A 27,564-nucleotide genomic window follows, 5' to 3' on the forward strand; every position below is an offset into this window, starting at 1 on the left:
TACGCAGAAATCACATTTAAATGTAAATGCTCTAACTAATATAATTTAAAGATCACATTAAAAGATAATATTCAGAGCTAGCAAATTTGTGACTCTCATAAAGATATGAAAATATACACTTGTTAAACAGTTTAACTCATGAGTGAACTTGACATATGTTACAAATTAGTTCAAAAGAAAATCCAAAAAACAGACTCACTTATAAATCAGGAATGATGAAATGAATATGCAGATAGAGGAAAAAATTTTTCCTACAGGGTATGAAGGAAGACAATTGCATCTGCACCAAACCAAGTAGGGCATAATTTGCATGTCTGTAAATTTACAGTTACAACATAGCCTAAAGGAGAAAGGCTAGAATCAGATAACCTGAAGATGTGTCCAAATTAAAACGTATTTTTTCTCCAATAAATATTTCTAGAATGAACACACAAATAAAATATAATTTAAACTGTTTATAAGAGATACATCTTAAATATAAGGACACCTAAAAGTTGAAAGTAAAAGGATGGCAAAATGTATTCCCTATAAAAACTAATAAAAAAAGCTAGTAAAGTCAAATTAATATAGAAAAAAGCAGATTTCTAGGATAAACAACATTATCCATGACAAAGAACACCTTTCACAATGACAAAGGGGTCTGTTTATCAGGATATATTATATAAAAATTATAATTTTAATACATCTAATATTACCTTCTCTTCAAATTATGTAGAAAGAATTACGAGATTTGAGTAAGTAGACAAAACTACGGGCAGTAATAAAAGATTCTGAATACAAATCTTTCAGTAACTTATAAAAGAGACAAAGTCATTCAGAATATAGAAGATTTGAATAACATGTTTGACACATATATGTGCTCATGCACACACACACACACACACACAGAGTACATAATATTTCACCCTAAGGTAAAAAAGAGTGGAAATATAACATATTGCAATGTCTCAACAAATTCTAAAACAAAACCAGAAAAAAACTCATACAGAGTTAATTAATCAAATTGGGAGTAAGTTTGGAATCAATTGCAAAGAGACAACATGAAAATTCCTAGATATTTGGAAATTAAATAAGACACATCTAAATAACCCAGGAGTAAAAAAAAAATGTAATTATAATGGAAATTAGAAAATATTTTGAGTTAAGTGGTAATAAAAATAAGACGTATGTCAAAATAATGTTACCCAGCTAGAGCAGTGCTTAGAGGAAAACATGTAGAATGTTCTAAGTTGGTTTCTTCCAGAAGTGCTCCTTAATTCAACAATGTATTGAGAAATGCTTCAGAAAGAAAGAAGTACAATATTGGAGAGAGCAGTTGGTGAAGTGTGAAAGTACAAAAAATATGGGATTTTACCTAAAGGTTCAGCTACAGTTTGATCCCATGGAGCGCTCTAGAACTAAAATTGCATCTCAGTTTGAGTTCCATCTTGAGGCAAGAGAGCTGGCTTATGGAACTCGGAATAAGTCAGTAATTGACTATGGTCTGTTCCAGGGAGACGGAAATGTTCAGGTACTTCAACCTCTCTCTAAATAATCAAGGCCATTCAAGTATTCCCAAGACAATTCTCTGAAAAAGTCTCAACTACAAGCCAGAAGCTGGAGAATGGGCCAAAGACACTGTAAAACAAGTATTTGGGGGAATCTGTGTGCCATACTGGTGGGATTTAAGCTTCCAAGCGCTTACAGATTTTCATATTGGTGACGCAGTTTTAGTGCCCTGTGGGTAATTCTCTGAAGAAGTCTGAAGTTGCTCACTGTTAGTAGCAAAGAACACAGCAACAGGGAATTGAGCACATAGCATGGTAAAAGGGATACAAGGGAATTTACACGAGGCTTCAAAGGTGTTCACTTGGTAGTGTTAGGCTGAAAATCAATCTCTAAGATTCTGTCTCAAGAAGTCATAAAAATAAAAGTAAATTAAATGCAAAGAAGTAGAAAGCAGAAAATAATAAATATGAGTAGGAATTAATGACTCAGAGGTAAACACAAAATAGAGAAAACCAACAATATCAAAAGTTGCTTCTTTGAAAATATTAATTACTGTAGTAAAATCTGTCAAGAAATTAAAGGAAATACAAATTTCTCAAATCAGAAATTTTAGAAAAGGTGAATATCACTACAGATCTTACAGGTAATAGAAAGATAATATGAAAAATCAATGAAAAAATGTATGCTATCAATATGAAAATTTATAAAAATATACAAACTTTAAAAAAATCTTAATATGGAGACAAGAAAAAATAGGCAATATGAAGCATTTATGGCAAATTAAATAATTGAATCTATATTTGATTCAATATTGAAAACCTTTCCACAAAGAAATTATAAATCCAGATGTTTTTATTGATGAATTCTACAATGTATGTATAAAGTAAATTGCACTAACATTTAAAACTCTTCCAGAGAATAGAAAATTATTTTATAATACAGCAAAATGTTGATCCCAAAAAATGACAAGGACTTTACAAAAAAAAGAGAAAATTACAGATCAACCTCTCTTATTAATCTAGCTGCAAAAGTATTTAAATATAATTAGCAATCCAAATTAATAAAATATGGAAGGATACTACATTAAGACTAAGTTGGATTTATTTCAGAAATGTAAGGAAGTTTTAATACTCAACAATGTAACTTACAAAACTAACAATAAGAGAGTAAAAACCACATTATCATTTCAATACATGCAAAAAACACATTTGAGAAAAGTTAAAACATTTTAATGATAAAACTAGGAATAGAAGAAACTATCTTAAACTGAAAGATAAAATCCTACCAAACAACATACTAAATAGTGAAATATCTAGTTTTCCCTTAGAGAATAGAAATAAGACTATAATGTCTGCTTTTGTACCTCTAATACTCGATAACGAACAGAATTCAATATTGTATTCTTGCCTAGCAAGGAGCAGCAATGACGCAGCAAAACAGAATAAAAAGAATTAAAATTCTACTTCTAAAAAATTTACGAAACAACACTTTTCAGATAATGATTATTGGTCAATGGAATACAATGATTCTGAGAAAGGGGAAACAAACAAGATAATTCCTGTAATTGCCCCAGTTTGTGGCCATAAGAATATAGGGAAGGATAACCTAGGTGTCTCCCTGAGTTGAGGGGATTGAACCAGAAGTTCTCTCTGCATTAGAACCCAGCAGCCTCCCTGAATAGAGGGGACAGAAGAAGAAGTTCAGGGAGGGCATGGTGGTACAGTTTGAAAGGCAGAGATATGGAGAGTAGACAGCTGCAAAAAAATCTTCAGAAATCTGCAATGTGTTCCTTTAAGTATTCAGGTGAGTTACCTGAATACTTTAACTATTCAGGTGAGTTACGTATGAGCATATGTGGCTAAGAAACTATCTGATTCTGGGATAAGAACCACTAAAAAGAAAGGCCGGGCGCGGTGGCTCATGCCTGTAATCCCAGAACTTTGGGAGGCCGAGGAGGGTGGATCACGAGGTCATGAGATCGAGACCATCCTGGCTAACGCGGTGAAACCCCGTCTCTACTAAAAATACAAAAAAAAAAAAAAAAAAAAAAAAAAAAAATTAGCCGGGCATGGTGGCGGGCACTTGTAGTCCCAGCTACTCCGGAGGCTGAGGCAGGAGAATGGCATAAACCCAGGAGGCGGAGCTTGCAGTGAGCCGAGACCTCGCCACTGCACTCCAGCCTGGGAGACAGAGCGAGACTCCGTCTAAAAAAAAAATAAAAAGAAAAAGAAAAGGAAAGAAATGAAACATAGAGAACAAAGAACAACACTTGGCACTCACACCAGTCCAGGAATAGTTCCTGTTCCTACCAGTAAACACTAGATAGAATAATCAGCATGGTAGTTTCATCTCAGTAGTAAAGAGAAAACCCTAGAATAAAGACTGATTTGTTCCTGCCTATTGAAGCCTACAAGCAACTCTCAAAAAGATCAAACTATTTCCAAACAAATTAACCGTGTCTCAGAATGTAGCCCAAGGCAATTTATAAAAACACAAGAAGTTTTCAGAACTCAAAACTTAGAATTAACAATGTCTGCCAATCAATCAAAAATTACCAAGAAAGAATCAGAAAAATATAATTTAAATGTGTTGAACAATCGATCAGTTAAAACGTGTAGAAAAGACATGAATCATGGTTAGTAAACATGGACATTAAAACAATTTTTAGAACTATATTCCATATATTTAAGATGGTAAAGATTGAGCATGCTTAATAAACACATAGAATATATAATAGACACCCCATCTAGAGATGGAAGCTAAAAGTTGTGGGATGAGAAAGGCACTGGATGAGATTAGCTGTAGACAATGTAGAAGAAAAGATTAGTTAAGTTGAAGAATAGCAACAGAAAGTAGAAGTAATGATACAGAGAGGTAAAAGGGTAAGAAAACTGAAAAAAAGCATTAGGATATGTGAGATATCTTCAAGTAGCCTTGGTGTAATTAGAAACTCTGAATAAGAGTGATGGTTTCAACACCCTTTTTTTCTCTGTCACCTCCAGAGAAATAAGGTGACAAAGAAAATGTTGAAGAAATAATGAAAGATTGACCAAATTTGATGAAAATTATCAGCCCATAGTTTAAGAATCTCAAAAACCTCAAGCACAAGAGAGAAGAAAACTATACCATAACTTATCATAATCAAATTGTTTAAGTGATAGAAAAATCTCAAATGTATCTAGAAAAAGAGGCCATATTACAAAGAAAGACAAAGATCAAAATTTCAATACAATTCTTGTCAGCAACAATTCAAGCCATAAGAGAGTGAAGCAATGTATTAAAAATACTTAAAACAGTCATTTTTGAATTCTACAAGGAAAATGCCTTTCAAAAAAGTAGGCAAAATAAGAATTTTTAGAGACACAGAAAGCTAAAACAGTTACCAGAAGACCTTCACTACAGAAAATGGTATTGAAAATCTTTTAGGTAGAAGGAAAATGATATCAGATAGAATTTTGCATTTTCCTGTAATCCCTATGTTTTGGGAGGCTAAGGTTGAAGGATGACTTGAGGCCAGGAGTTCCTAGGCCATCCTAGGCAACATAGTGAGACCTTGTGTTTCCAAGAAAAAAAAAAAAAGTAGCTTGGTGTGATGGCATACACCTGTAGTCGCAGCTACTTGGGAGGCTGAGGCAGGAGGATTGCTTGAGCTCAGGAGTTTGAAGCTATAGTGAGATCTCATTGCACTTCAGCCTGCATGACAGAGCAAGAACCTGTCTCAAAGAAAGAAGAAGAAGAACAACAAAAAGGAATCTACATCTATACAAATGAATTAATAGCACCAGAATTTGTAAATATATAGGTAAATAATGAAGATCATTTTCTTAGTTAAAAAAACTCTTAAGATAATAGACTGTTTAAAGGAACAAAAATGTATTGTGAAGTTTACAGCATTGAGGAAACAAAATGTATGACAAGACTAGCACAAAGGCTGGGAGGGGAAAACGAAGTATACTTTTGTAACCTGTATACCACATGTGAATTAGTATAATATTATTTGAAGGTGAGACATGATAAGTTAACGATGTATACTATTAGCCTTAAATCATTTGCCAAAATAACAGAGCATTGCAGCTAATAATCCAAAAAAAGAGAAAAAATGGAGGCATAAAACTACGGAAATTGAAAGTAGACAGAAATAGAAGTAAAAAAAGATAATATATTGGACAAATAGTAAACAAAGAATATAGTACACTTAAACCAATATCTATAATTACATTAAATGTAAATGTCCTGAATAATTAAAGGCAGAGATTGCCACATTGGATTTAAAAATATCATGAAACGCAACAACTGTATACTGCCTACAAGAAACCACTTTAAATATATGCCAATCAAAAGAAGGCTACATTGCCTATATCAGGATTAGATAAAGTGGATTACCAAGTAAATGATATTTTCAGAAATAATAACTAACATTTTTTAGTTAATGATATTTTCAAGAATAATAAGTGACATAATGAGGTTAATTCATCTATAGGACATAATCCTAAAATGTTTATGTATTTAATAAGAGAGATTCAAAATATATAAAGCAAAAATGTACAGAACTAAATGAGAAATAGACAAATTTACAAATAGTTGTATATTTCAATAATTCTCTCTCAATAACTGATAGAACATATGGAAAATCAGTAATTGTATGAAAGACTTGAAGAACACTATCAAGCAAGTTGGCTTAAAATTTATCAAACATTCCACACAACAACAGCATAATACACAATGTAAGTGGTATAACCACTGAAGAAAACAATGTGGCAGTTTCTTAAAGCTTTAAACATATAACAGCCATATAACCTAGCTATTTAACTGCTAGGTATTTAGTCAAGAGAAATGAAAGTATATATCCACACAAAGACTTGTTGTATTCGGGTTCTCTTGAGGGACAGGATTAATAGGATAGATGTATAAATGAAAGGGAGTTTATTACGGAGTATTGACTCACAGGATCACCAGGTAAAGTCCCACAATAGGCCATCTGCAAGCTAAAGAGCAAGGAAGTCAGGGTGAGTCACATAACCTCAAAAGTAGGGAAGCCAGCAATGCTGCCTTCAGTCTGTGGCTGAAGGCTTGAGAGCCCCTGGCAAACCACTGGTGTAGGTCCAAGAGTTCAAAAGCTGAAGAACTTAGAGTCCGATTTTTGAGGGTAGGAAGCATCTAGCACGAGAGAATGATGGAGGCCAAAAGACTCAGGCAGTCTAGTCCTTCCGTGTTCTTCTGCCTGCTTTATTCTAGACATGCTGGCAGCTGATTAGATTGTGCCCACCCAGATTGGGGGTGGGTCTGTGTCTCCCAGCCCACTGACTCAAATGTTAATCTCCTTTGGCAACACCCTCACAGACACACCCAGAAACAATACTTTGTATCCTTCAATCTGATCAAGTCAACCCTCAATATTAACCACCACACTTGCACACAAGTGTTAATAGCACCCTTATTTATAACAGTCAAAAACTGGAAACAAATCAAGTATCCAGCAACACGTGAATAAATAAATTGTCATATAAATTATATAGCTGAATGTATGGATTAGATAGCTAGCTAGCTAGAAATAGAGATGATGGAATATCTCCAAGAAATTAAAAGAAATGAACATGCATAGAAACATAGATACATGCAACAACATGGGTGAATCTCAAAAAAATTATGCTGAGTAAAATAGGTTGGACAAAAGTAATATACACTGTGTGATTCAATTATATAAATATAATTATACAATTGCATAATATCGTATAATTATATATTATAATTGTATTATACGATTGTATAATATAATTATACAATTATATAAATATAATATACACTGTGTGATTCAATTATATAAAATTCTAGAACATGCAGTTCTAGTGACAGGAAGCAGAATAATGGTTTCCTAGGAATGTAAATAGGGTTAGAAAAAGAGTTATAAGAGAGGAATTATGAAAACGCATGAGGAAATTTTGTGGGCTGATGAATTGGAATAATGAACATATCCATCCATCACCCCACAGAATTTACCATCCGTCAGCCCATAGGTATATACATATGCCAGATTCATCAAGTTATATACCTTAAATCTGTGAAGTCCATAGTATGTTAATTATACCTCAATATAACTATAAAATGTAAGTGTTGTAAAGAAATACAATTGTAATTATTGCTAATAACATAATTAAGAACCTAAAAAACCCAAAGTAACCACAGACAAACTATTAGAGATACGTTGCTAGATACAATGTTCCCAGATACAAAAATTCATATATAGAAAGCAAATCTTTCTATAAATCCGAAATAATTAAGATATTTTATATAAAAAATATAATTTATATTATTAAAAAATCAGGCCGGGTGCAGTGGCTCATGCCTGTAATCCCAGCACTTTGGGCGGCTGAGGTGGGCGGATCACCTGAGGTCAGGAGTTCAAGACCAGCCTGGCTAACATGGTGAAACCCCGTTTCTACTAAAAATACAAAAAATTAGCCAGGCGTGGGGGTGCACACCTGTAATCCCAGCTAGTAGGGAGGCTGAGGCAGGAGAATCACTTAAACCCGGGAGGTGGAGGTTGCAGTGAGCTGAGATCGCGCCATTGCAGTCCAGCTTGGGGAATAAGAGCAAAACTCTGCCTCAAAAAAACCCCGAAAAATTTACCAGAATGTAACAAAAAAATATAAGACACCTTTTCAAAGGCAACTTCAAATATAATTAAAATAAGGCAAGGAAACATAAATGGAAACATATACTATGTTATGTTAAAAGAGTCAATATTTTAAAGATATCAACTCTCCACAAATTAATTTATGGTTTTAATATAAATAAAATCAAGCAAATTTTTTGGTGGAAACTAACATGCTGCCTCTAAAATGTATACATAAATGCAAAGGGCCAAAATAATCAGTTCAATTTTGGAGAGGAAGAGAAATGAACAACTTCCATTACAGAAACAAAAACATTATCATTCTACATTAATTTTGACAATGTGAGATTGTAGCAAGCATAGAAAGTTGATATTGTAATGATATAAATTCCATAAATGAGCCAACGTGTATATAAACAAGCCTACATGTATATAAATGATAAAGATTTCACAAACAAGCCTACGTGTATATGCTTACTAGATTTGTGACAAAGTTGGAAATGTGGAACAGTAAGAAATAAAATAGTTTCCTAATAATGCTGCTGAAATAATTAAATATTCATGTGGAAAAAGTTAATTTTAACACACACCATACACAAAAATTAATTGCAACTTATTACAGATTCAAGTGTCAAAGGTAAATAAGTAATCCTTCTAGAAATGTAACATGAGAGAACATATTTATAACCTATAGGTAGGGAAAATATTCTTTAAATGGACACCTAATGCATTAAACATAAAACAAAGAATTGAGAACTTTTATAATTGAATAATGAAAAGTAATCTGATGAAAAATGGACAAGGAAAAAACAAAACAACAACAAAAATGGGCAAAATACCTGGCTAGGCATTTCTCCAAAGAAGATTGCAAATGTCAATAAGCACATGGAAAAATGCTCAAATGCTCAACATTAGTCATCAGAGAAATGCACATCAAAGCCACAATGAGACACCACTTTTCACCCATTAGGATGGCTATAATCAAAAGGACATCATAAGTATTGTCCAGGATGAAGAGAAATTGTAAACCTCATACATTGCTGGTGGGACTATAAAATGACACAGCTGCTTTGAAAATTAGTCTGGCAATTCCTAAAAATGTTAAATGAAGTTACCATATAACCCAGCAATTTCACTCCTAGGTATATACACAAGAAAAATGAAGACATACATCCACACAAATACTTACAAGTGAATGTTCATAGCAGCATTTTTCATAATAACCAAAACAGTGGAAATAACCTAAATGTTGAATGAATGAATAAAATGTGGTATATTTATCTGATTAAATATTTTTAATCTATAAAAAGGAATAAGTGCTGATGCATAGCACAATGTGGATGAACCTTGAAAACATTATATTAAAGAAATCTCACAAATGATCGCACAGTGTTATGATTCCATTTATGTGGTAAGTGCAGAATAGGCAAATATGTAGAGACAGAAAAAATATTTGTGGTTGTCTAAGCCTTGTGAGGCATGGAGGATATAGGGAGGGATTACAGATGAATATGGAATTTATTTGGGGGTGATGAAAATGTTCTAGACATAGTTGTGGTGATGGTTACACAGCTCTGTGAATATATTGAAAACTGTTTTGCTATACAGTTTAAATGGGTGAGTTGTAAGTGTTATAAATTGTATCTCAATAAAGCTGTGATAGATAGGTAGCTAGAAATACAGATGACTGGTAGGTAGGTAGGTAAATAGATAGCTAGTTGTTTTAAAGTGGGAAACTTCTGTTCATTAAGGATTTCCATTAAGGACATTAAAATACAAGACCCAGAGTGGAAGATATTTTTAACACACGTGATCAATAAAGGTCTAGTATTCAGAATATACAAAAAAACTGCAAAGGTTTGAATGACCATTTCACAAGAGACTATCCAAATGTTTCAATAAGCAGGTGAAAATATGCTCAATCTCACCAGTCTTCAGGAAAATGCAAATTGAAATCAAAATGAGGTAAATCAGAACTGAATGCATAAAATCTGAAAAGACAAAATTTCTTGTCTAGGTGAAGATATGGAGAAACTAGAATTTCCATATACTCTGAACAATAGTGAAAATTTATACAATTACATTTGAACAATTGTTGACAGTTTCTAATAAAGTTGATTTATCCTTTGATTGGGCAGTTCTTTTCCTAGGAATCTACACCACATAAATGAGTACATGTGTTAAACTAAGGACAAGTATAAGAATTTTTATAACAATATCATTGATAATAACCAATACTAGAAACAATCCAAATGATTGTCAACTCTAATGTGGATCTATAAATTATAGAACTGTATGGGATAGTATACTGCACTGAAAATGAACTACTGCAACATATGGATATATCTCATGAACACAGAATTGGGCAAAAAAAGGTATATGCAAAGGAGTGTGAATAATTCCTTTATATTAAGTTCAAAATAGGTGTTAGAAATTGGGATACTGGTTACCTTTGGGAAACTGTGAAGGGAATCTTATGGTGGGACTCGGTTTTTAGTGATATGCTACAGCCAGCTTGCATCAATGTGTAAGGATTGTTAAGTTTTCAAATTTTGCAGGCTGATTGATGTCAACTTGGTAATTTGAAATTAGCCATATTGGGAGTATTCACACTGTGAAAATTGAGTTTTTTCAATGTGGTGTGTTTTTCTTTTCCAGTGGAGGAGCTGGTTGTTATATATTTACCAGCATACCACTGATACAAGGATTTATGCACCTGTGATTTGTGACCTTTTCTCTATTTATGTTATAGTTCAAGACATAAGTTAATTCATGTTTTAAGGAAGGGAATAATGAAAGTCACTGTAATTTCAAAAAAAAAATCTGTATCACATAATCTAACCCAAATCCAGGGAAAATGGGGCAGCAGAACAAAGTAGGCAGCTGTGAGAGAAGCAACAGGGCCAAAGCACTCGTAAAAAATCATTGATTTCATCTCTGCTTTAACCACTTAGATCAAAGGTCATGATCTTTTGTTTTTACAGAGGTCAGATAAGTTATAGAAAAATCTTTGCATATTTATTCACATAGGAATATTCTGCACTTCCACATATATATTTTTTAAAACTTTTTCTTGAAAATCACATACCTCTTCTTGATATATCTGAAACTTGGTGATTAAAGGATTGAAAACTGATGTTGGACTGCCAGCGTTTAAATACAGGATTTTAATTTTTTTAGGTATGTGATCCTGAGCAAACTATATAACTCTTGCTTCCAGTTTCCTCATTAGCCAAATGGGGAAAATAATCATGCCCATAACTTATTCATTGAGACCAACTTTCAGAGTAAGACTTATGTGCCAGGTATGAGTCTTAGAGCAGGGTATGTAGTAAGAAGTGAAATATATGAAGATCTATTATGTTAATTTAAAACTGCCTCTATAATAGGAAGGAACACAGAGAATAAATAGGATATATAAGTAAAATCTATAGGAGGTAATAACCATGGAGGAAAATCAACTAGGAGAGAGAGATAGGTGTATCAAGGTATAAATTAGGTGATCTTAAATTAAGTGGTTAGTTTTTACTGAGAAGATGACATTTAAGTCAAGTCTTGAATGAAGAGCAACTATATGGGATAAGTGCCTCATAGGAAGAGGGGACAGAAAATGCAAAGGCCCTAAGGCACAAGTAGGCCCCAATGATTTGATAACTAGCATGGAGGCCAGTGTGATTGAAGCAGAGTAAGAAAGGGTCAGAGATAGGCCACTGAAAGGACGCTGATATTTACTCAGACTGAGATGTGGAGGTGTTCAGGGTTTTAAGCAGGGTGGTAATAAGATCTAACTTGGGTTTAAGAATAGATTCAAGGAGCGCAGGGAGAGAAACAGAAGGTGATTACAGTAGTCCCCTCTTATTTTTGGTTTCAGTTGCACATGCTTTCAGTTACCTCTGGTTCACTGCAGTCCAAAAGTAGGTGAGTACAGTAAAATAAGACCATTCTGAGAGAGAGATCATATTTATATAACTTTTATTTCAGTGTATTGTCACAATTGCTCTATTTAATTATCAGTTTCTGTTGTTAATCACTTAATGTTCTTAATTTAGAAATTAAACCTTATCATTGGTATGCATGTATAGAAAAAACCTAGTTTATAGGTTTTTTTATTTATTTATGATTATTGTTATTATTTTTTGAGACACAGCCTCGCTTTGTTGCCCAGGCTGGAGTACTGTGGCCTGATCTCGGCTCACTGCAACATCCGCCTCCTGGGTTCAAGCAATTCTCCTGCCTCAGCCTCCCTAGTAGATGGGATTACAGGTGCCTGCCACCATGCCCAACTAATTTTTGTATTTTTTAGTAGAGATGGGATTTCGCCATATTGGCCAGGCTGGTCTCACACTCCTGGCCTCAGGTGATCTGCCTGCCTTGGCCTCCTAAAGTGCTGGGATTACAGGCATGAGCCATGTGTCTGGCCAAGTTCATGGGTTTTTATATGGCATAAGGTTAAGTACTAGCTGCAGTTTCACGCAACCATTGGAGGTCTTGGAACTTCTTCCCTGGGAAGAGGGTGTACTACTGTAGAATAATCCATGTGAGAAATGATGGCCTCTTGGTCCGGTTAGCTTCTTTTGCATTTGGCAAAGTAGGTTCAATTTTTCTAGATCTAATTTTAAGAGAAACCAAATATATAGTATCCTAATAAATATCCTAATTTTCTAATGTTTGATTAATTTTGTTTTGTTTTCTAACACGCGAAGATACTCATACACACAATCTATATCTACAGATTTTTAACTGGAATCAATTCTGTTACTAGAATACTGTTCCTAACCCTTTTGACTGCTCTTTATGCTAAGTCTTTTCTTTATAAACCAATGGATCTCAAACCAGGGTCTGGCTTGATTTCTCGCCTTACTTACTTCATACCTTTGGTGCTGGCTTTCATTTTTCTGTCCTGAGTCTTAAAATATAACAAATTGTTTCATAAATATTTCCCTTAGTAGAAAAGACAAAGAAGAAACAAATAAGACAAATAAGAAAAATAAATAGACAAGTATAACATTGTCCAACTTTTCTTTAATATTAGGAGGAAAAAAGCAAAAACATGTATTCACCCTGAACCACACAGATGGTGGCTATGAAATACAAATTGGAGACAACAACTTTCTAGATGTAACTGGAATATCCACCTAAATTTTGATGTAAAGAGTACATATTTACTTAAAAATCTAGAAGTTATCACTTCTATACTTTTTAATAGAAGACTTTACAAAGACTTGTAGTAAATACTACCATACATTCAGCATTAATAGTCAGAATAATTGGCTGAGAATGCTACCCAAATAGTTTTATAGGAAGGTGTATCACAAGTGAGATTCATAATTTACATGTATAAAATTGGTTCCTCTTTTCATTGGTACTAATAACAAAAATGTCAATCACTAAAAGGTAGATTTTTTTGAAGGTGAATAAAGAAGTCCTATATAATCCACTTCTCAATAAAGTAAGATAATTTGAAAGTCAATTACTTTCATGTATTCATTTATTGAAAGTAAGTTACTTTCAAATACATGAATTTATTCAGACGTTTTGTACTTTCTTCTGAAACTTTGGAAATTGGGTTGCCAAAAGGCAAAATATTATGATAAAATAATGCTTTGTAAAGAAGAATTCTGAATTTTCAAAATGTTGAAGTTACTATCAAAGTGCTTTGAGTCCTGACGAACAGATCATCCTTCTATTCCTGTTCCTTCTTTTCCTTCTCTTTCATATGTTAGCCACTTTAGGACATCCTTGTACTTGCCCTAGTGAACAAAGCAAAGTTCAGAACAATCGAGGGATAGAGGATATAGTTGCTTGACTATTTAGGACCAAATCAGTTGACTTCTATCCTCTTTTGCTATTTAGGACCAAATCAGTTGACTTCTATCCATATGCAAAGCTTATGGAAGGGTCAGCAGGTGGTTGTTGGGAAGACGGTCTTCTCCACAGAGAGAAGCATTCATTTCCTAACTACAAAGTGGTTATATGGGAGACAAAAATATAGAACTATATGATGACCCATGCTATTTATCAGGCTCTCATTAAGTGGGAGGCACTCCATTCTATCTATTAGGGATATTTCTATGACCAACGTGACAAAAGTCTCTGGGGCTTACACTTTAAGTGGGAATCTGTGTGCATATGTGTGCTGATGCATGATCGTGTGTATGATACTCACACAGAGGACAAATGCAAATGATAGGAGTAGTAATTAGGTCTAGGAGCAGGAGAAGGAGCTCTCATAGTACCAATGTTTATTCTGATTCTAAGTTAGGATCATTACTGAGTTTAAGGATTTGAGGAGGCAGAAAGCAGTGAGAGCAGTGATATGTATCTAAAGAGTTCTGATCACCTGGACTGCTATTCCTAAATTTTCCCCACAGCAAGGAGCATGAAACCTTCCTGGATCCAACTTAAGCCTCTTCTATATTTTGGAAATGACAGCAGTGCCTTTTAAAAATGCAAGGACTTAGACATAGCTACCATTTACTGAGTTCCTAGTCTAAGCAAGGTAATATACTAGGGAACCTCCATATACTGCATTATTTAATTCTCAAAATACCTATTATTATATGTAGTGTATACTTATTTTACCAACAAAGTAACTACTTCTCAGAGGGGTACATACCCAATGTCATATAGCTGTGAAATGGCAGAATGGGATATTTATTCCATGTCTGTTTTAAAGTCTACAGTTAGTTTGTGGACCCTTGGCCTGAGAAGGAATGTGGTATTTAGACAAATAAAATGACAACTTTGTGTAGACTGGTGAATGAAAATGAGAATAATTGTTCATTTACTATTTTCTATGGTTTATGATGAAAATAAATGTAGAAGTTCTGCTTTTTAAAAGCTGATTTTTTTTCTTTTTTCTTTTTCTTTCTTTCTTTTTTTTTTTTTTTTTGATAAGGAGTTTCGCTCTTGTCGCCCAGGCTGGAGTGCAATCATACCATCCTGGCTCACCGCAACCTCTGCCTCCTAGATTCAAGCCTCCTGAGTAGCTGGGATTACAGGTGCCTGCCACCATGCCCAGCTAATTTTTGTGATTTTAGTAGAGATGTTTAGTAGAGGGTTTCACCATGTTGGCCAGGCTGGTCATGAACTCCAGACCTCAGGTGGTGATCTGTCCGCCTCAACATCCCAAAGCACTGGGATTACAGGCATGAGCCATCGTGCCCAGCCTCCTTTCTTTAATGGATGCCTAGAGGCCATGACACTAGGTCTTATACCAATTTTTAAAATCTAGCTAATGGTGGCTCACATGGTTTGCAGACTGGTGGGGAGGAAGTACTATTTTCAGTTTTTACTTTTAACAACTCTAATCCCAAAAGATAATATAACAACATATGTGTCACATGACATATTTAGTCCTATTGTATGTTTTATGAGAGGTGGCTATAAAAGTGGACTTTTCAAATTCAATAATCTTATAGCAATTACACACTTAGAAAGATAGCTCTGGGTATTTGCTTCTTAAAAATAAATTGTACTACAATTTAAAGATTCACACACATATGTACACACATGCTTATATAATAACCTTTTGTTCAGAGAAGCAGCACAAAGGTGTCAGTCAAGTTGGTATAACTAAAGGCCTGGAAAAAAATCTTGCAGAACTGTTTCATATATCTTGGAGCAAAAATACACTTAAATGTTTTCAATTCTATTTCTTTATAAATTTGAGTAACTCTTAATATCCTATACTATAAATTGTGAGGGGTGAATTCTCATGTTTATGGAATTCTTCATGGAGAGAATAATACTATGTTGTTTATGGCTAATAGATTTCATTGCTTTTGGATTATACTGATAACTATTTCAAGGCAATAGTACTTCAAAATAGTGTTACATATTCCACCCTAATATTTCTTTCCTAACACTCATAAATTAGGCATATCATTTAAAAATTTCACAATTTTTCCTTTTTTATGTGTTAAATTTTAATACTATTCTTATTTTACTATACCTTACATTTGTAAAACACTTTATATTTTCCAAAGAAATACACATATGATGTATTTTATAGCATATATATATTTGTATGGTTCCTTTTCATATATGTAAGATAATTACTACATACACCTGAATTAATGGACTGTTATGCATTCTAGGCTAATGAAAAATTCTGATATGTTATGTGCTTATATTTAATCTGTACTATAATATGAACTTCTAATATTTTAAAGTAAAGAATATCCCTTTATTTAGTTAGCTAAGTTTCACAAAATTCTTCATAGTTAATGGTAGTCAACTTTTCCTACTGGATGAGTCATTCTTTTTTCATTTAATGTTGAGAAAATTGCCTCTTCACATCAATTTGGCCACATAGGTGAATTTTATCCATATCGTAACCAGATATTTAGATGGGATGCAGGACCAAAATTTGTGACACTCTACTTAATACCTTCTACTTCTTCTCTGTTAAAATTGAATAATGTATTAGTTTGTCTACTTAAAATTTTCTTGTCTGGTACACTTAAGTTTTGTTTAGTACATTATGTTACGTATAAATAATTACTTTGAATGAGATAGGTGAAGCAAAATAAGGCTTATGATGAAAATCCAATATGATTCTTGGAATCCTTTTAAATATTTAAATTTAAAAAGAGGCTTTCATACTTTTCTTTGTTCCCCATATCTGACTCACTCTAACTCTATAAGTCATCAATGCACAAATGTAAAATTATTGTCTTGGGAAGTTAGAGTGAGTCAGATATAACCTATCTGCTGGATAAAAGATGTAATTGTTATAGTTAGTATGCTGGAATTATGAGTAAAGCCTCAAACAACTAATTAAAACACACTAGAAAATGCTGCATATAAGAGGCAGATATTTTAAGTACAGCTTTAAAATAAAGTCCAAGTGAAAACCAATAAAATGTATTATCTATTGAGCTATTTTTGATAAACATTCATGTTTAAAATTTAAATAGTGAAGTATTAGATACTTAAACATGAAAACAGTTTTGCCATTCTAATGAATTATTCATAAGCTTTAATAAGCAATCGAAACATGCTTGACATAATTATGCAATTTAATATATACATTTAATGAAATAATAATCATGTACTATGTGTCAGATATTGTACTCAGTCCTGTGAAGCAATGATACAGTCTCTACCTTCCAAGGATTCACACTCAAAAAGAGGTATGACTATATGGTATATGTAAGTGAAAAAATCTTCAGAGATTGTGTATGTGTAATTGCTTCTTACATTGATTCCTGATGGCACTTAACATTTTACTTCATATCTGCCTTTTGATTTGCAGAAGTACACGGAAGTCACAAAGCAGCAAATCCACATTGCCATAACTGAATGCCAATACTTTCCCACATTGTCCTGATTTCTGCCTAGTTACTTATCTCTGTTTATGAATTCTGGACAGTAGTATAATAAGTCTTTTCCATATTGTCCTACTTTCTATTTAGTTACTTTTCTCTGTCAATGAATGCTAAATAGCATACATAGTCAGGCTGGCATTACCACAAATTTTGTTGGCAGTGATTTGTTGCTCTCCGTGGTACTGAAATATCATTGTGGGCTGAAAATTAGTTGTTTTTTCCTAATTCTTTGACAGGAGTGATTACTGCCCAATCAAGAATTCAAAACACGGAGAGAAAAGGTCTGATGGGGGGGAAGGAAAGATCAAAAACAGAAAGTCTTAAAGGAAAGATTTAACTGTTCGTCAATAAATGGTTGGATTTATTTATCCATTCAACAGGAGTTTACTGTACGAAAGGCACTGTGCTTTGAATAAAGTTACAACAACCACCTCCCTATATAAACAAATAAATCTATTTTTTTTGCTCTCATATATCCTACTGTATAGTGGAGAAAATATATACAAATCACCGTCATGGAAAAATGTAAATTTGCCACTGTGTTTGGTGCAAATGACAGATGATATAAGGCTTTATGGATCATAAGATAAACTAGAGCAAATTTGAGTGTATTAGTATAAAGCTTAGTTTAAAACTAATTATACTTTCTTCATGTTATGAAATTATTGTTACAAAACCTATAGTAATAAGAAGATATATTGAATCATAAGACTTCCAAATAAAACAAATAAAACTTTAAAACTTTTAATGAGATATTGCTTTCATAAAGTCAACATTTTAACAAAAGATTTTATGCTTGAAGTAGCTATATTATTTACTGACTGTGACATTTTAAATGATTTTATAATAGGTTTATCATCATAAATGATGAGAAAATTTGTTTGCACAAGTATAGGTGAGAAAGATTGTAAACATTTGCTTCTATGACCAAATATTTACATCAGTTAAAATCTTATTTAAAATATATCATCTCTACTTTTCTTTCATTAATTGATTCAAATTTTTTGTGCCTATCCATGGATTTTATCAAATCTATTCAACATAATGATAAAGCTTGAATATAAAGAATGCCCGTGCATTATAAGAACAGTCAATCTGCAGCTGACATGGTTACCACTAAAATAACAAATCAACTATATATGAAATAGAATTACTTAATCTTTATGTTGCTAAATCTTTGTGTTATTAGCTGGAGCTATACCCACTAGCAGTTCCTGCCCAACCTCCTTGCTTTCCCACCCACAATGGGCTATACTTTGAACTGCACATGCAGGCCATTCTCCAAGAAGTCCTTATCAAGCTTCTTATGATCAAGGCTATCTAATTACGGGCCCTAGCAACTTGAGGCTACACTACTTGGCTACTTCTGATGGGTGTAGTGATCGATATGTTGTGGCATATCTATAAACTATTTGTGGTGCATGAGTTGAAAAGCTCAACTCTTAGCCTGTTTCAATTTTCTTCTAGAATTTATTATCACCTGACGTAAATACACACCTACTTATTTATTTGGTTAGGATAGCACTCCCCAACCTTTTTGGCCCCAGGGACCCGTTTTGTGGAAGACAATTTTTCCACAGACTGGGAGAGGGGATGGTTTCAGGATGATTTAAGCACATGACGTTTATTGTGTACTTTATTTCTATTATTATTACATTGAAATATATTATGAAATAATTATCTAACTCACCATAATGTAGAATCAGTGGGAGCCCTAGGCTTGTTTTCCTGCAACTAGATGGTCCCATCTGGGGGTGATGGGAGATAGTGACAGATCATCAGGCATTAGATTCTCATAAGGAGCACAACCTAGATCCCTCACATGTGCAGTTCACAATAGGGTTCACACTCCTAAGAGAATCTAATGCTGCTGCTGATCTTACAGGAGGTGGAGCTCAGGCAGTAATGTGAGCAATGAGGAGTGGCTATAAATACAGATGAAGCTTCACTGGCTCACCCATCCCTCACCTCCTTCTTTGTGGCCCAGTTCCTAACAGGCCATGGACTGGCATAGGTCTGTGGTTCGGGGGTTGCAGACCTTTGGGTTAGGACATACCTCAGCAAAATGTAGGATTCATGAGGGCAGGATCTATATCTTTTTTCTCACTGCTAGACAGTGCTAGGCATTTTCTTCTTCTCACTGGTGGGCACTGGGAATATAGCAGTGAGCATTAGCCTTAGCTTACTGCTGTATTCCCAGTTCCTAGTAAATAACTGTCATTCTGTAAGCGCTCAATGTATATTCACAGGATGTATGACTGAACCCTAAGTTTTGTGCAGGCTGTCTTTACTTTCCTCTTTGTCTTCAAAACCTACTGCAGTGCTTAGCTCATTGTAAGTACAAAGGAAGTAAGCGGAGCCCCAGAGTATAAAGGTTCTTATAGGGCATGTTAGAGATTTTAGACAATTTCTTAAAATCAATGAGAAGCCACTTAAATGTTATAATTAGAAGAAAATATTATTAGATTTCATTTTAGAAAATAAAGTTATTGCTTTCAGTGTCCCTTAATAATGGCATCTCCATCATCCTACTCATCCAATCTTAATCTCTTAAAGTTACATAATACATTTTCCTTTATCCATCATTCCTAATAATTTGCCAAAACCTGGTAATTTAATTTCAGCAAGACATAACTATCTCACCCTTTATTTCCCTTTAGAATGAGGGCCTTGGTTAATCACATAATGGACAATTGTAGCTGCTAAACTCATATCCCTGTCTTTAGTATACTCTGTAGCTAAGTCCCTATACATTTGGCCTTATATTGGCCAATAGACATTATTGGCCTGGTAGCCATTGTATTGGCCTTATAGCCAAGAATTGTACAGTATTGGTCTTACCATTTATCTAAGCAAATACTTGCAATAGCTCCACTTTGATTAAAGATAAATGCCTAACTTTCTGTTTGAAAAAATATGACTTTTTAATAACTTTCAACACTCATTCAGATAAATTATTGTGGTTATTATTCTTATGAGGTAAATAATGATAACTACCTGATTTTTAAAAAAGTAAACTTCAAGAAATATTGCAAAATTACTACAAAGAATTAACATATACCCTTCACCAAAATTTACCAATGGTGTTATAAAAGGTTGCCACATTTGCATTGTCATTCTCTCTATAGGTATTTCTGGACCTCATAACCTCTATGTTCTTTTTACTTCAAAATATTTTATTATATTTTTTAAAGATCAAGGGCTTTCTTATATATGATCACAGTACAATTAAATTAGGACACTTAATATTGATATAAAACTAATTTGATTATAAATAAAAGTCATGCAGTTTAGATATTATAGTTTTTATTAATATTTGGAATTAGATTGTTTCTGTAATGCTCTGTATATTAATAGATATTATTCCCAGTTTGCTATCCAATTCTGGATTACACATTGCATTTAGTAGTCATGGTTTTTAAATCTCCATTAGTCTGGAATATTTCCTCAGCTTTTCTTTGACTTTCATCACAGTGACATTTTTGAAAAGTATAGGCAAGATATTGTGTAGAATTTTCCTTAATTTAAGGCTTTCTTTGCTTTCTCATGATTACATTCAATTATGCATTTTTTAATCTGGAATCCTAAATAAATAATGTTATGTACTTCTCAGTGCATCATATCATGAGGCTCATGGTATCACTTGCTCCCATTATTGGTGACTTTAACCTTGGTCAGTTGGTTAAGGTGATGTTTACCATATTTATCCACTACATGTCATTTATTATTCGTTTGTAATTAAGGATCTATAGTATATTATAAAAACAGCCTCAAGTTATTTTTGTGTATGCATTCTCCTTGAAATATGGCATTATAGTTTCTCCCATCAAGACATGGACTATATTATCTATGTTTGGGCCATGTAACTTCCATGGCTAATGAGACACCAGCAAATGTACGTCCACAGAATCTCAGAGTGCTCCACATTGGAGCTTGCACTCCCTTGTTGCTTTTTGGAGCCCTGCAACTATGACTACTGCTAGCCTATTGAAGGATGATGGACTAGATTAAACAAAAGACAAAACATTGCAGCTGAGTCCCACACCCTCAAGACTAATAAGTATGCCACACCAGACAAGTGAGTGAAGCCATCCTAGATCTCTAAACCAAACTGAGCTAGCCAGGGCAGAAACCAACCTGACAACCCACAGAGCTTTGAGAAATTACAGATGTTTATTGGTTGGGGCTAATAAGTTTTGGAATGGTGTGTTATGCACCAAAAGCCAATACTTTCTAGGGTGATACTTTGGGACTATGTAAATATCCAATTACCCAAATAACTTTTACCAAGTTTATGATTTTGCTTAAGTTAAATATTATCACAAAGATTGCAAAATGGAATTGCGCCTTTTTTTAAGAGATGAAACATGTAAGAATGGGGGCTTATTTGTCTTTGAAAAACATAGGACTAGTAAGTAGCTGTATCAGCATCAGAACCCCAATCTTTTACCTGGTCCACAGTTTTTCTCAGTATGCCATGTAGAGGTGAGTGACCTGATGTTAGGACTGGAATTCACCAGAGGGAGCAGTAGAGAGACATTCCAGAGTGTTATGAGTGGGACCCTGTGTACTCACACATGCACTGAAGCATCTCTGGTAAATGCTCCATAATTGACGGTAGGGCAGGATGGACAATGTAGGAGGAGACATTAATACAGTTATTAACATAGAAATTTAAATGATACTTGACTCACGAAAAGATATAAAGATAATATCTCTGGAAATTGCCTTTCATGGGTATAATCAAGAATGGCATTGACATACTAGATTATGATTAATAGTATCATATGTTTGTCAAACGTGGCTGTTTAATATTTTTATGTAGTCGTTGTATCCTCCCCCAATTCTGCCAAAAACATCCTATAAGATGTGTGAAGTGACACTGTGAGAAGCAAGGACCCCTGTCAGCCCTTATTACAAACAAGACAACTGACACCCGAAGGGCCAAAACTAGCCAAGAGCCACAGTGAATAAATTGCCAAGCAGGCACTTGAACTGGGCAATCTCAATTTCCTAGAAAAGTTCCTCTCCCATGGCAGTGGGGGACAGGTCCCAAGTCTTTCAGTTGCTAATAATGTCTGCGTCTTAGGTTTCTGCCTTGTGCCAGGCACTGTTCTAAAATCTTTACATGTATTTAAACTCAGTACCATGGGGGTACTGGTACTACACATTAACTTAGACATTCATACGTCCAGGTACTTCGGAGTGGGTGTGTGTTTAATATCATACCTACTTGCCTGAGAAAGGAATTCAAAGCCCCACTTTTTTCTTTACCTCTTCATAAAAATTTGAGAGCCACAAGGAAGCGCTCTGTGTTTCCAGTACTCTTACAGTGCGTTCGGTGGCAGTAGTCACCGCCAACCAGAACACTAGGATCCTGCCAGGGTGTAGATACTGTAACCAACAAGAGGCCGACCTCCGTCCTTTCTGCGGAGGGCGCCGAAGCGTCAAGTACCCCGCAGCATCTCTCGGCTGGAGAGCCGACGGCAAGGGTGGGGTTGCGGGCGCTTTCCCCGAGGGCAGTCTCTGATCCTCCAGCTCCCCTCTAAGAGGCTCCCTGGTGCATTGGGCGAACGCGGTGCACGCAGGCCGGTTTTGGCGTTGTGGGGCCCCAAAGCGGCCAGGGGTCGCGAGGCGCCCTCCGGCGAGAGGAGCTGACCCCAGGGTTGCTCTTGGGGGCCGTGCCTGCCAAGTATCGCGGGACTTGCGCACATCGCAGAAGCGCCAGCTCCAGAAGCAGCTGGAGCGCGCTCGGTGCGCACCGCCCCAACCCGGGGAGGAGCGGGAGCAGGGAGGGAGGAGGGCTGGGGGTGCTGGTTACGTAAATGATACTAGCCCAGTGAGAGGCCTCCAGGCTGGGGCTACGAGAGGAGGAGGGACCACGCGAGGAGGAGGGACCGGGAGGCGGCGGGCTGGGGTGGGAGGGGGGCGGGGGCCGGGGCGAAGTGACCAGGCGGCGGCGGCGGCTCTGCTGAGGTGACAACGTGCTAGCAGCCCTCGCTCGCTCTGGGCGCCTCCTCGGCCTCGGCGTCCGTTCTGGCCGCGCTCGAGGAGCCCTTCAGCCCGCCGCTGCGCTATGAAGGCCCCTCTCTGGGGCTGGCCGAGGCTGGAGCCGGCTCCCTCTGCTCGCGGGCAAGTGTGAAGAGAGAGGCGCGGGCGGGAGCCGGGGCTGCGCGCGGCGCTCGCGGGCCGGCGCGGGTTCCAGGTGAGCGCGGACTCGGCAAGCCCCGCACTCGGCGCGGCCGGCCGGCGCCTGCTGGGCTTGATCTGAGACTGAATCCCGTGTGTGGACCGCCGTTCCCTCTTCGCGGGATCGTTGGCCAGGATAGCAGGTCTCCGTCTCTTTCTCGCTTCCCCTCTTTTCCTCTTAATTGTCTGGGACGAGCTCCCTCTGGGCTGCCAGAGCGCCCGGGCTAGGTGCCGCAAAGTCCCGCGGCGAGTGCCAGGGCGCGGAGCCGAGCGCCCCGGGCCGGTCCCAGGGCAAAGGCAGGGGCGCGGGCGGACCTGGCGAGGCGGCCTCCCGGGAGCTCCGAGTGCGCTCGCCTGCGGGGCTGCAGGTGTTGCGGGAGGACCGCGTGGCGCGGAACTTTCTGCCGCCGCCCACCTTCTGCTCTGCTTTTCTGGCTACCCCGCTGAGTTGTGGGGTGGGGGGGGGCTCTGGCCCCCTCTGCGTTCTGGTGACGTTCCTCCGCGGGGGTGGCTCGGCCTCCAAGCCCAGACAACTTTCTCGCACCAGCTGCAGGCAGCCCCGGCTGCGTTGCGGGCGTTTCTACTCAACCCGACACCAGGGGCTCCCTGGGTCTTGGGTGTCTTCCTCGACGGTTGCCTTCGTATCGTGCCCCCTTTGCCTCGCTTTTTCAGAGTCCTCTTGCCTCTCATTCTCGTCGTGTGTGTCTCTGCCTCTGTTTCTCTTTCTGAGCCTTGGTCCCCTCAGTCCACACTCTCCGGCCATGTATCTGTTTTTTTCTCTTATTCTGTTTCCCTCTTTCTTTCTTGGGATGTCTGTCCCCCTGTTAATTTGTCTTTCCTCTTGTCTCTCCGTTTTGCAACATTTGTTCTCTTTCTGTGTCTGCTTCTCGCAGCTTATCTCTGTGTCCCTCTGTCATCTCCCTGCCCGGTCTTCCCGAACACCAGCCCCGCGATCCCGAAGCGCCTTGGTTAGGGGAGCAAGCCCTGGTGCATCTAATGGGTATCTCCAGGTGCAGAGATTTTCCTGCGGGGTCAGTGGGGACGCGGAGGAGACAGCCTGCCCTTGTCCAGGCTGTCGCGGACCTGAAGGAGGGGCGCAAGGGGTTAGAGTGGAGGGCACCGCGGCAGGCTCCCCTTGCCGGGTCCGAGGGCGCTGCGCTGCTGCGAACCTGAGCGCACTGAGGCTGCTACTCTGGACAGCGAAAGCTGTGCAAGCCCCTCCCGCATACCCGATTCTTTGACTATGGTTAGTTGAATTTCCAGGAGGAGAGTCTGCCTCCCCAACCTTTATAGCCAGCTGCAGAAGAACGGACAGTGGGCAGGCAAACATAGATGCTTTGGGGTTCAGGGAAACTAACCTCGAAAGGGTGGGAGCTTTCTTCAGGCAAAGGTGTTGCTAGCAGAGGAGAGGAGCTTTGGGGACTGAGGTATGTCTGCCTTAAACTACCATGCATTCATTGCTTAGGAAAGCGGTTTCCTTGGAGAGATCGTGGTCAGCCTTCCCTGAAACAACATAACAACATAGAGGTTTTATTCGCAAGGCTAAAGGCACTTGGCTGCCAAAGCCCCCTTGAAATTTCTGGTATCTTTGAATATTTTCAGCTTTATGTGAAAGCTGCCTTTCCTCAGAGTCTCAGTCCGTCTCTCTCTCTTTCTCTCTCTCTCTTTTTCTGTGTCTCTCTCTCTCGCTGTCTCCCTGTCTCTCTCTCTCTGTCTCATTTGCGTTCATGCCCTCTAGTGTTAAAGAAACCTGCTGGTTCGAGAATATTGAAAAGTAAGGTCAACCTATTGGTTATTTACTTTTGGACCTCTCACCTTCCGGGATAATTCTCCTTGTATTACACGCATCCTTTCCTTTTCCTCAATGAATGACTTTTGCATTACATTACTAATCTTTCTTTCCCCCCGCACCCCCCTCCCGCAATCTCTGTTTTTTTTTTCTTTCCCCACGTCTCCTGCAGAATAAGAACCTTCATATTGAAACCCTGTTCGTTTGATTTAGGAATTGGATAGATCTGGAGAATTTGCGTAGCCTAAGGCAGACTTTGAACATTAAAAAGATGCATTTCTCTGCACTGTTTGCCATAAACCAGGATTTCACATCTCTCCTTTAGCCCCTATCCACCTTCAATTCCATGGAGAATTTTCCTGGCTGCTTCTGCTTGTTTAAATAAATGCTTTTATTTCACCATTTCTGTGATGCTTATCCCATTCCAGGGCTTAAGGTACTTGCTTAAGTAGGGGCACTGTGTCTCGGATCCGCTTTGGAGAGGAAGAATAGAAAGCTTTTCCAAAGGAATTATAGGGTGCTGCTGGTATAGATTAATTCCAGTTCGGAAAGTCCTGAGTGGGAATGTGAGAATGGAGGCTGTCTCAGATATGTAGTCCCTAGGACAGTGTGGGGAAACTAGTAAGTGCTTAATAAAACTTGTTGGTTGATTGATTAGCATGCAGCGGATCATAGGCTTCCAAGTTACCAGCTATGCTAAGGAGCCTGCAGCTAAATTCCACCTCCCCACTCCTTTTTTGGGAGGTTTCATTTAGATTTTTTATGAATGGTAATTGAGAACTAGTAGAAGGGATATTGAAACAGGAGTCTTCTGCTTCTTTGTAGTTCATGTTATTGCTTGAATTTGCCCCTTTTTGCAAGTCTACAACTTGGCTGGTGTTCTTTAACACAGTCATTGCAGAATTGAAGAAATGAGTTTAGAGGGGCCCTGAAATGTGGCATCTCTCAATCTCCTTACCTGAAAGTAAGTTGGGACATGGCATCATTTTTGGGTGAATACTTTCATGTGGTTTCTAACAAGTGAAAAGTTCTCTCTTTTAATATAAAGAACAGATATATCAGCTTAAAATACTTGGGGGCTGTATATTGATCTGTAAGCTGGATCACTTACCCTAAATAATTTATGGATTCCCCTACTGCTTCATATATATATATGAGATGTGTGATACTGCATGAATGTGAGAATTTCCTAAAGTACCTGGAAACATAATGCCTCCTAATTCAAAGTAATAATAGAAATCCATGGGCAGCAATACTACTTTCTTGATGATATGCTAGTCACCTCTTAAAATAGTTGCTAATTTACCATGAGTATGGTGCAGGAGCATGTTCAAAGCAATTTTTCTTTAAAAATATTATTTATAAATCACTTGATACTCTACCCAATTTTTATATTTAAAAATAGCAAAGACATAATGAAGGTGGAAAATCTGATATTGTTTGAGAGACCTTCTATTTGTTTTACAGGTTTAACTTATGCATCTAACTTTTTAACTTACTGGGCAGTCATTTCAGTTTAAACAGTTATGTCAGAGTGAACTATGTTGTTATGATGCCAAGTTGATTTCTAGAAATAGTAGTTGTAACAGGAACATTTTCATGTAATTGAGCTTGTACAGCTTATAAAAACTTCGGGATTTTAGGAAAGGGGTGAGATAAGAAGTAACAGTAACAAATGAGTATTTTTATTCTTTATGAATGGGCAGATGAAGAGAATCCTGGTGTTTCTGAATAATAACAGTCGAGAAAATGCTTGAGAATAAAGTATGAATAGAATTACGTCTTACTGTCTAAAATAAATTATAATGCTACATATCTCTGTTAGGTATTCATTGTCCTTTTAAAAATGGACACTTCATATAGTTATGACCTTTAACTAATTTGCCTTATTAGACATGATATTTTAAAGAGAAACCTCTTGCAACAAACAACACATTCTTGACAGCGACTCTTAGTACATCACCTTCTTGTATTTGTGTCCCTGTCAGAAGGAACATGTAGACATCTTAAATCTAATGGGATCTAACAGGATCACTGCTTTGAAGTCTGAATGACCATATGCCTAATTATCAAAGGATTTAAACTGGGCTTTGGTTCTAAATCCTTCCCTCTGCTCTTGTCATCAAAATAAACACATGTGAAACATCAAATCA

At 36.9% G+C, this 27,564-nt stretch overlaps 1 protein-coding gene across 4 annotated transcripts in view; it reads left to right on the plus strand.

Annotated features, from left to right (window-relative positions):
• Positions 1-27,564, plus strand: part of GALNT13 (polypeptide N-acetylgalactosaminyltransferase 13) — a 733,891-nt gene that overhangs the window by 113,560 nt on the left and 592,767 nt on the right. The window contains exon 1 of one of the 4 annotated variants that reach the window (XM_055380888.2): positions 23,295-23,765. The exons of 1 other annotated variant lie outside the window; for it this stretch is intronic. The gene's annotated coding sequence lies outside the window, so the exon portion shown is untranslated. Of the gene's footprint in view, positions 1-23,294; positions 23,766-27,564 lie in introns of those variants that run through there. 2 more of the 4 variants (XM_031008835.3, XM_055380885.2) reach the window with 2 other exon arrangements.

Source organism: Gorilla gorilla, chromosome 11, assembly GCF_029281585.2.
Source record: "Gorilla gorilla gorilla isolate KB3781 chromosome 11, NHGRI_mGorGor1-v2.1_pri, whole genome shotgun sequence".
Lineage (NCBI taxonomy): Eukaryota > Metazoa > Chordata > Mammalia > Primates > Hominidae > Gorilla > Gorilla gorilla.